The 11,347-nt window shown below is 34.0% G+C and overlaps 1 non-coding gene across 1 annotated transcript; it reads left to right on the top strand.

The window, feature by feature from the left end:
• The first annotated feature begins 319 nt into the window (after positions 1 to 319).
• On the top strand, positions 320 to 426 carry LOC111761102 (U6 spliceosomal RNA). Its single transcript, XR_002794559.1, has one exon. It is a non-coding gene; the product is annotated as a U6 spliceosomal RNA (small nuclear RNA).
• The last annotated feature ends 10,921 nt before the right edge of the window (positions 427 to 11,347 follow it).

Here is an 11,347-nt window from a genome sequence, read left to right as displayed (position 1 = left end):
GCTTTTGGTGTTATACATGAAAACTGGTTGCTTAACCCAGGGTCACACAGATTTCCTCATATTTCTATCTCAAAAATTTTATAATTTTATGTTTTACATTTAAGTCTATTTTCCAGTTTGAATTATTTTTATATAAGTTTAAGGTAGAGGGTAAAGTTCATGAATCTGCATATAAATTGATATGGAGGCAGAATTCTAACATGGTCTCCCAAGATTTCCCTCCTAATCCCTAAGACTGTGAATATGAGATAACACAATCTGATTATATTACTTACATGGCATAAGGGATTATGCAGTTTGTCATTTTGGTTACTAATCAGTGCTCACTTTGGCAGTACATATACTAAAACTGGAATGATACAGAGAAGATTAGCAAGGCGCCTGCACAAGGGTGACATGTTAATTTGTGGAGTGTTCCTTATTTTTCCATACAAATATGAGTGTTCTCTCTTGAACTATAACAAATGTACAATACTAATAATGGTGTTAATAATAGGGTGTGCATGGAAAAAATATAGCAGATGGAAGCTATGGACCATAGTTAGTGGTAATAATCAGATGATGCTCTTTCATAATCTATAACAAATGCTCCAAAACAATGTGTAAAGTGTTGGTTGAGGGGTGATGTACGGAAATTCTGCACATTATATATAATTGTTTCGTAAGCTCACAACCTCTCTAGTAAATAAATATATATATATTTTTAAAAGATAGCTAGTCAGGTGACTTTAGGCTTATGAAAAAGGCAATTATCTGGGTGGACCTAATTTAATTTACTAACTGGAGTACAGTATTCCTGTGCAGTTCTTTTTTCTCTTTAGCCTTAGAGTATCCAGACAAAATATTGTTTTCCAAAGCCCTTTAAAAGCAGGTAATTGTCACTGAATATTAGCAAAAGAGGAAATCTGAGAGAGTCCAAGCATGAGAAGGGTTTGACGTTCTTTCATTGTCTTGAAATCCGATGTGACAAGAAATGCTGCAGGCCTCTAGAAGCCAACAAGAAAATGGACCTTAGTTCGACAATCAGAAGTAATGAGATTCTGCTAACAATCATATGACCTTGGAACCAGGTTCTTCCCCAGAACCTCCAGAGAAGAGCTCAACTCAGCTGACACCTTGATTTTGCCCTAATGTATATTTTCATCAATCCCTTACTACATTAGTTACCGGAGCTTTATAGTAAGTCCTCAAATGGTATGGGTCCTTGCACTTAATTCTTGTTCAAAAGTGATTTTGTTCTTCTAGTGCCTTTGCTTTTTCATACAAATTTTAGAATCAGCTTGACAAAAATCCACAAAATATCCTTTTGGGACTGTGTTTGCATTGAATCTACAGATGAATTTAGGGAGAAGTGATATCTTAGCATGAGTCTTAAAATTCATGAAAAAGGTGTATTACTCCATTTAATTACGTCTCTGCATTCATCAGTGTTTTGTAGCTTTTAGAATACAGATCACATACTTTTAATAGATTTATATCTAAGAATTTCATTTTTGGGGGTGCTTTTATAAATAGTAATTTTTTTTTTTTACTTCAAATCCACATTGTTTATTGTTATATTTAGAAATACCACCGATTTTGTTTATTAACCTTGTTTCCTGCAACCTTACTAACCTTACTCATTAGTTCAAGCATCATTTTTGTAGATTCTTTGGGGTTCTTAATGGTCAATCATGTCATCTGAAAACAGAGACAATTTTATCTTTTCTAATATGGATACATTTATTTCCTTTTATTGCCTTATTTCACTGACTAGGACTTTCAGTATGATGCTGAATAGGTTCAGTGAGAGAGAACATCCCCACCTTGTTTCCAATTTTAAGGGGAAAACATTCAGCCTCTCTCATCATTAAGTATGATGTCAGCTGCAGTTTTTGTGTATGTGTGTGTATAAGCCCTTGATCAAGTTAAAGAAGTTCTTTTTTATTCATAATTTTCTGAGAGTTTTCTATCCTCAATGTGTGTTGAATTTTGTCAAATACTTTTACTACATTGATTGATGATGATTTGGGTTTTCTTATTTAGTCTGTTAATACAGTGAATTACACTGATTGATTTTTAAGTGTTGAACTAGCCTTGCATTCCTGGGATAAACATTCCTTGGTCATGATTTTTAAGCTTCTTATATATTGTTCTATTTGATTTGCTAGTATTTTGTTGTGGCTTTTTGTGTCTATTGGACTATAGTTTTCTTGTAATGTCTTTGTTTGGATTTGTTATTAGGGTATTGATGATCTCATAAGATAAGTAAGGGAGTATTTCTTTCTCTTCTATTTTCCATGAGAGACTGTTTACAATTTGTGTTTTTATCTTCCTTAGATGTTTGATAGAATTAACCAGGGAAATAATCTAAGCCTGGAGTTTCCATTATATAAAGTTTTTAACTATAAATTCAACTTCTGTAATAGAGGTATGACTCTTTAGGTTATTATTTCTTCATGGAATATGTTTTGGTGGTTTGTGTCTTTCAGGAATGAGTCTATTTAATCTAAATTGTTGATTTTATAAGCATAGAATTGTTTTTAATAATCCCTTATTACTCTTTCAGTAATGTTGGTAAATTGTAGTCACTGCTTTAGCTGCATCCAACAAATTTTGTTATATTATAGTTGGATTTATTTTTCAGTTAAAAGTATTTTTACATTTCCTTAACATCTCCTCTTTCTGTCATGAGTTACTTAAAAGTGTATTGAATTTGTTAATGTTTTTTCTTGTCCAGAATATAGTCTATCTTGTTGAATGTTCCATGTGCAATTGGGAAAAAAAAAAGTCTTTTACTGTTTTGTAGTGCTGAATTTTTCACAGCTTCAAATCAAAGTCCTTGAGGTATTTATGTTGCTCAGAATATTGGTACAGAAGGGCATAAAGACAAAAATTATACCTTTTATTTAAGGCTATAATTAGTGAAGAAACAGATACTATTAGTCAAGAACTACTACCGTTTAGGGAAAAAGAAAAAAAAAAACGTTACTCTCAAAACAAGCTTTCTTCATACTTTGAGTTGGCACTCTGTCAGGTTTTGCCTAATTTCCACCCAGTTCTAGATCTTTTTTCCTATCACCAGGGATACTAATCCTTAAACTGATGCTGAGTCTTGTAGAAGTCCTGACCGAAGACCCTGGAAGGATTTAAGCAATTCATCCATCGCTGTCTGAGCATGGGGTCTTTGTTGTTGTCAGCCAGTGTGTCCAAGAACCATAATTTCACAGATATACACTTTGCTGGGAGTCCATTATCATAGTCTACCACAATAGGACCCCACCTGTTTCCTTAATAAGGAAACATCTAGTGCAGATAATAGACTTAGCACCCAGAAATTGTACTCTCCTGAGTCAAATAACTTGGTAAAGCCCTTTATGCTTTAAAAACTAACAACATCTCTGAATACCAAACAGCATTTTAGAGCGATACATCTGGAAAATTGCAAGCACGAAAATACATCTGTTTTGGTTGTTATATCAAGATAAACAACACCAGACTCAATACACTGTGGGAAAAATGTTCTTGCTTCAATTTGCTTGCTTACTGTTTACTGCCTTTCTGGAGGAAGAAATGTTACAGATGTGACAAATGGTGAAGACACACTGGTATACAGTGAAGCCATCTCAAATATTTCCTTGAAGAATAAAAATAAGACTACACATACATGGCAGAAACAAATTTAGCTGATTCAGCAGCTTATATTTATTTATTTATTTTAAATAGATTCAAAGTATATCAGGAAGGCCACATTTATCTTTGCATTCTGTCTCTCTGGTCTACTTTGTAAAAATAATTGGTATCAACTCTTTTGACATAGTCTTTATTGATGTTTTCATGATGTGCTAACTTTTTCATGATAAATTATATTAAGTCAATTAGCAATGGATTTACATAAAGATTTTTTGGAACATTTAAAAATTTCCAGTTCATGCAATGTCTTGGAAGTAAATGTTTATTTTTATTTTATTCACCCTTTATAAGAGAGGTTGAGCTTTAACAGAATAATCATGCATAAAATACAAAAGTCCTATATACCACCCTATTAAAACCTTGCACTGGTGTGGAACATTTGTTAAAACAGATGCTAGCACAGTTTAATAATTGTACTATTAAAGCAATTTATAGTTATCCATGGTTTGACTTAAGGTTCACTATTTGGGGAATGTAATTTCATAGATTTTTAAAAAATGTTATAATCTAGCATTTTCCCTTTTAATCATATTCAGATATATATTACAATGCTGTTAATTGCATTCACAAATATTGTGTTACCATACTACCATCAATTTCCAAAACATTGCCATCATTCCAGATAGGAATGCTATGCATTTTAAGCCTTAATTTCCCATTCCCTATCACTACCTTGTCTCCTGGCAACTGTATTCTAGATTCTGACTCTATGAGTTTGCATATTCTAATTGTTTCAAATCAGTGAGATCATACATTATTAGTCCTTTTGTGTCTGGCTTATTTCACTCAACAAGATGCCCTCAAGTTTCATCCATGTTGTCACATGTAGCTGGCAGGACTTCATTCCTTTTTATGGCTGAATAATATTCTTTTGTGTATATATATCACATTTTATTTATCCATTTATTAGTTGATGGACGCTTGGGTGGTTGCTTTCATCTATGGCAGTGTGAATAGTGCCACTTTGAACACTGATGTGCAAATATCTGTTCAAGTCCCTGCTTTCAATTCCTTTGGCTATATACCAAGTAGGATTGCCAGGTCATATTGTAGCTTTCTGAGAAACTGCCATACTGGCTTCCACAACAGCTGCATCATTTTACATTGCCAAAAGCAATGAATGAGAGTTCCGATTTCTCTGCATTGTCTCCAAAGCTTGTTATTTTCCTTGTTAAAAAAATAACAGCAATTCTAATGGCTGTGAAGTGGGATCTCATTGTGGTTTTGATTTGTTTCCCTGATGGCTAATGATGTTAAGCATCTTTTCGTGTGTTTTTTGGCCATTTGTGTATCTTTTTCAGAGAGATGTCTATTCAATCTTTCCCCCATTTTTAATTGGATTGCTTGTCTTTTTGTTATGTTGAAGGGCCTCTTTATATATTCTGGAGAATAAATCCCTATCAGACATGTGATTTGCAAATATTTTCTCCCATCATGTAGGCTGTCATTTTACTTTCATGATAAAGTCCTTTGAAGCAAAAAAATTTTAAATTTTGACAAGGGTCCATTTATCTATTTTTGTTGTTGCTGATTTTGCTTGTAAAGTCTAAGAAACCATTGCCTAACACAAAGTCATGAAGATGCATCCCTATGTTTTTTTCTAGGGTTTGATTTTCTGGCTTTTATATTTATGTCTTGGATCAGTTTTGAGTTGATTTTTGTAGAAGGTGTGAGCAGGGGTCCTTTTTTTTTTCTCCCCCAAATGGAGATCCATTTTTCCCAGCACCTTTTGTTGAAGACATTGTTCTTTCCCAATTGAGTAGTATTTACTGCCTTGGCAAAAATTAGTTGACAAGGATTGTGGGCAGATGGTGATGGACTAACAGGGAGAACTGAATGCTCTCACAAAAACAATGAAGAAACAGCCAGAAGCTGTCTGAGGCACCTGCTGTGGTGGTCGGAAGACCAGGACAGTACTGCCCAACTCCCAGGAGGGTGAAGGACTGAGATGAAGAAGCTGAAACCACTAACGTGAGTTACTAAGCCCGGGTGGTGCTTGGGAAGGGCTCTAATCCCCCATCCCCAAGATACTCAGCTGGGGTAAAAGTCCTGGCTCACTCCACCTGACTGAGAGGGGGCATCTTCCTCCCTGTCAGCTGTTTCAAGGGAAAAGGGAGGGAAGGTCGGAGTGCTTTTCTTCAGTAAATTCTGCTAGTAGAGCCTGCTTTGAATTTCCAATCCGGAAATTCAACAGAGAACACAGGAAAGCTGAGACTGAAACACCTCTTTGGAAAGGTATGCTAACTAGCACCATCTGCTGACCGGTCTGGAAATTTCATGGACAAAAACTCTTCACCTCAGTGTATCCACCCTTGAGAGAAAATCTGTACTCCACTAGTGAGTTCCTGGCCCAATTGTGAAAACTCAAGCTGGGCAATTTTAAAGACTGAGAATAAGTTGACCCAAATATCAAAGAAGAGCTGTGAAAAAAACAAAACAATAGGCAAGAGAGAGAAATTCACCAACATATTCAGAAGCCTAGACATCAGTGAAAAATTACAAGCCATACTAGGAAACAGGAAGAGATGGTCCAGTCAAAAAAACAAACCAAATATCCTGAAGAGATGCAGGAATTAAGACATTTAATCAGTGATAATCAGACAACTCTCCTAATGCACTTCAAAGAATTTAAAGAAAAATGACTGAAGAAATAAAGGATATTAAGAAGACACTGGGAGAACATAAAAAACAATTTGAAAGCCTGCAAAGAAAGTAACAGACCTTATGGGAATGAAAGACATGATGCATGAGATTAAAAATACATTAGATGCACGTAAGAGCAGATTTGAATTGCTTGAAGACAGAATTAGTGATTTCTAAGACAGAACATCTGAACTGGGAAAGACAGGAAGGCAGAAAGAGAAGAGAAGCGAAAAATGGAACAGAGTTTCAGGGAATTGTGTAACTGTGAAACCCAGAAACATTCATATTATTGGTGCCCCAGAAGGAGAGAAGAATGGAAAAGGGGCAGAAAAAACGTTTGAAGAAATAATGAATGAAAACTTCCCAAACATTTGAAGGACATAAATATCAATATCCAACACACCCCAAACAGAATAAACATGAATAAAACTATCCCGAGACACCTACTATTCAGAATGATAAATATCAGAGAGAAAGATTCTGAAAGCAGCAAGAGAAAAGCAAAGTATCACAGACAAGGGAAACTCAATCAGATTAAGTGCTGACCTCTCATCAGAAACCATGGAGGAGAGAAGAAAGTGGTATGATGTGTTTAAGGTACTGAAAGAGAAAAACTGCCAGCCAAGAATTTATGTCCAGCAAAGCTGTTCTTCAAAAATGAGGGTGAGTTTAAAGTCTTCACAGACAAACAAAAACTGATAGAATATGTTACCAAAAGACAAGATTTGCAAGAGATAATAAAGAGAGTGCTGCAGCCTGAAAGGTAAAAACAATGGCAAGGTAACTGGAGAAGAGTTTAGAAATGAAGATTATTAGGAAGGGTGAACTAAAGATAAGAAGACAGAAAATAGAACAATATAAGAACAAAGAGCAAAAGAACAAAATGGATGAAGTAAGTAATGCCTTTAGAGTAATAACACTGAATATTAATGGGTTGAACACCCCAATCAAAAGACATAGACTGATAGAATGGATAAAAAAATACGAGCCATCTGTATGTTGTCTGTAAGAGACCCACCTCAGACCTAAGGACACAACCAGGTTAAAAGGGAAAGTTTGGAAGAAGGTATTCCATGCAAATAGTAATAAAAAAAGAGCTGGAGTAGACCAGATAAGTATAAAATAACATTATAATATATAAAAAATAATTACTCAGTGCAACTGGCAAATTTTTCTTGTGATCAGTATGTTGCAATTTTTTTTCATACAAAATAAACACTTCCCATTAATTGAGGCGGACTGGAGAAGAGATATATTTTTGGATGCTTCATTTTTCTTTAACCCTTTTTTATTCATACTCTTTAATTAAATAATCTATCTGGATTGATTATGATTTAGCATGACTACAGTTGAACAAGATTTTGAGTTTTTCTGCTTCATAAAATTATGAGCCAATAAATTGTTATCTGTTGTAATTCATTCCAATAAGATATGAAGAATTCCCAAATAGGAATATGATCATTTAGAAAGAATTATGACCTAAATGGAAATTAAATAACTAAACCCATAATTTATTTCATTCTTAGATATTATTATGTCCATAATTAGAATTATGTTATAATTAATTTCTATTAAATTTGATTTATTTACATTTATAAAGGTTTGTTGCTATGTGTCTATTTTTTAAAATAATTGATTGTTAAATCTAACTTGACCTCTCACTCTCTTAAAATTTATAATTTCTTTCAATCTTTTACATTTTTCTATTTATTTTATAATTTTACAATAAAGTACTTTTTAAACATCTAAAAAAAGCCATTGGTTATACACTTTGGATAGATCATATGTTATGTGAATATATCTCAATAAAACTGCTTAATGAACAAATAAATAATTGAGAAGAATAGCCAGGAATAGCAGCTATGTACAGGAGGGGAAATAGAAGGATTGAGAGGTGATGAATTTTCTTGTTTATCTGTTTTTTGTTTATTATTATTATTAAAATAATGAAAATGCTTTAATAATGATTGAAGTGGTGAACACACAACTATGTGATCATACCAAATACCACTGATTGTATATTTTGGATAAATTTTATGCTTTATTAATATGTATCAATAAAATTGATTTATTTTAAAAAATCCATTGGCCATAAATATGAGAGTGGATTTCTGACCTATCAATTAGATTCCAGGTTCTATATGTCTGTTCTTGTGCCAATACCATTCTCTTTTGATTACTGTGGCTTTGTAATACATTTTAAGATTGGAAAGTGTGAGTCCTCCAACTTCATTCTTTTTTTTCAAGATTGCTTTGGCTATTCAGGGTCCCTTACCTTTCCATATAAATTTGATAATTGGCTTTTCCATTTCTATAAAGAAGGCTCTTGGGATTTAGATTGAGGCTGAACTGAATCTATAAATTTCTTTGGGTATGACTGACATCTTTTTTTTTGTTAAGATTTTATTTATTTATTTATTTATTTATTTATTTATTTATTTATTTATTTATTTATTTAATTTATTCCTCTCCCCTTCCCCCCACCCCAGTTTTCTGTTCTCTGTGTCTATTTCCTGTGTCTTCTTCTTTGTCAGCTTCTGATGTTGTCAGCGGCATGGGAATCTGTGTTTCTTTTTGTTGCGTCATCTTGTGTCAGCTCTCCATGTGGGTGGCACCATTCTTAGGCAGGCTGCACTTTCTTCTGCACTGGGCGGCTTTCCTTATGAGGCACACTCCTTGCTCATGGGGCTCCCCTATGCAGGGGATACCCCTGCGTGGTACAGCACTCCTTGCGCACATCAGCACTGAGAATGGGCCAGCTCCACACGGGTCAAGGAGGCCCGGGGTTTGAACCGCGGACCTCCCATGTGGTAGACGGATGCCCTAACTGCTGGGCCAAGTCCACTTCCCTTGACATCTTAATAGTCTTCCAATCCATGAACATGGAATGTCCTTCTATTTATTTAGGTCTTCTTTCATTTCTTTTACATTGTTTTATAGCTTTCTGTGTACAAGTCCTTTACATCCTTGGTTAGATTTATTCCTAAATATTTGATTCTTTTAGATACTATTGTGAATGGAAATTTTTTCTTGATTTATTCATTTGATTTTTCCATGCTTGTGTATAAAACATTACTGATACTTGGGTATTGATCTTGTACCCCACCACTGAATTATTACTGAATTTATTAGCTCCAGGAGCTTTGTTGTGGATTTTTCAGGATTTTCTGTATGTAGGATTATATAATTTTCCAATTCCAATTGACATGCCTCTTATTTCTTTTTCTTGCCTGATTGCTCTGGCAAGAACTCCTAGTACAATGCTGAATAATAGTGATGACAGTAGGTATCTTGTCTCTTTCATGATCTTAGAAGGATAGCTTTCATTTTTTTCCCCATTAAATATGACTTTAGCTGTGGGTTTTAAAATATATACCCATTATCATGATAATGAAGTTTCTATCACTAGTTTTTTAAGTGTTTTCATCAAGAAGGGGTGCAGGTTTTTGTCAAGTGCCTTTTCTTCATTGATTAAGATGATCATATGCTTTTTCCTTCATTGTGTTACATTAATTGATTTTCTTATGTTGACCAAACCTTGCATACCAGGGATAAATCCCACCTGATTATGGTGTATAATTATGTTAATTTGCTTCTGGCTTTAGTTTGCTAGTACATTGTTGAGGATTTCTGCATCAATATTCATAAAAGATATTGGTCTGCAGTTTTTTTTCTTGTGGTATCTTTATCTGGCTTTGGTATGAGAGTGATGTTGGCCTTGTAGAATGAGTTGGGAGGTGTTCCTTCCTCTTCAATTTTTGGAAGAGTTTGAGCAGAATTAGAGTTAAGTCTTCTTGGGATGTTTGGTAGAATTCCCATGAAGCCATTTGGTCCTGGGCTTTTCCTTATTGGGAGGTTTTTGATGACTGATTCAATCTCTGTAACCAGTAATTGGTTTCCTAATATCTTCTTCTTCTTTTTGAGTCAATGTAGGTAGTTTGTGTGTTTCAAGAATTTGTCCATTTCATCTAGATTAACTAATTTATTGGCATACAGTTGTTCACAGTATCCTCTTATAGTTCTTTTTATTTCAACAGAGTCAGTAATAATGTCTCCCTTTTAATTTCTGATTTTTAAAATTTGTATTCCCTTTCTTCCTTTTATTGGTCAGTGTAGCTAATGCTAATCCCTAGTTTTGCTTCTGATTTACTCTTTACCTATTGGTTGTTTAAGAATATGTTTAGTTTCCATATATTTGTGGGGTTTCCATTTCTTCCTTTGTTCTTGATTTCTAGCTTCATTCTCTTGTGGTCAGACACTAAACATTGTATAATTTTAACATTTTGAATTTATTCTGACTTGTTTTGTGACCTAACACTTGACCTATTCTGGAGAATGATCCATGTATGCTTGAGAAGAACGTATATTGTAGTTTTGCTTCGGAAAGTGTTCTAAACATTTCTGTTAGTTCTAGTTAGAGTATCATTCAAGTCTTATGTTTCCTTATTGACCTTTTGACTAGAAGTTCTATACATTTTTGAGAGTGGTGTATTAGAGTCTCCTGCTATTAATGTAGAAGCATTAATATCTCCCTTCAAATCTGTCAGCATAAATATTGGGGCTGTGCTGTTATATACATATATATGTATGTTATATCTTTCTGTTGAATTGTCCCCTTTATCAGTAAATAATGATTATTTTTGTCCCTCATGACTATTTTTGACTTTCAGTCTATTTTATCTGATATTAATATAGTTTCTCCTGAGCTTCTGGTACTACTTGCATGGTATATATATATTTTCCCATCTATTCACGTTCAGCCTACTTGTATCTTTGAATTTAAGGTGAGTCTCTTGCAGACAGCATATAGTTTGGTCATGCTTTTTAACCCTTATAATGCAGAACTTTCTTCTTCCATTTTGCTATTTAGCCTTTGTATGACTTATACCTTTTTTGTTCCTCAATTCTTCTGTTAATGTCTACTTTTATATTGTTTTTTTTTGTGTGTGTGTGTGCATGTGCATGTGTGTTTTAAACCATACTGAGTGCCTTCTCTTTTTTGTCTGGATATATTTTTCATATTTTTTCCCTT

The sequence above is a fragment of the Dasypus novemcinctus genome, chromosome 13, assembly GCF_030445035.2.
Source record: "Dasypus novemcinctus isolate mDasNov1 chromosome 13, mDasNov1.1.hap2, whole genome shotgun sequence".
In the NCBI taxonomy this organism is placed as follows: domain Eukaryota; kingdom Metazoa; phylum Chordata; class Mammalia; order Cingulata; family Dasypodidae; genus Dasypus; species Dasypus novemcinctus.
The sequence above is the reverse complement of the archived record's forward strand: the minus strand, read 5'-3'. Positions and strand labels throughout refer to the sequence as shown.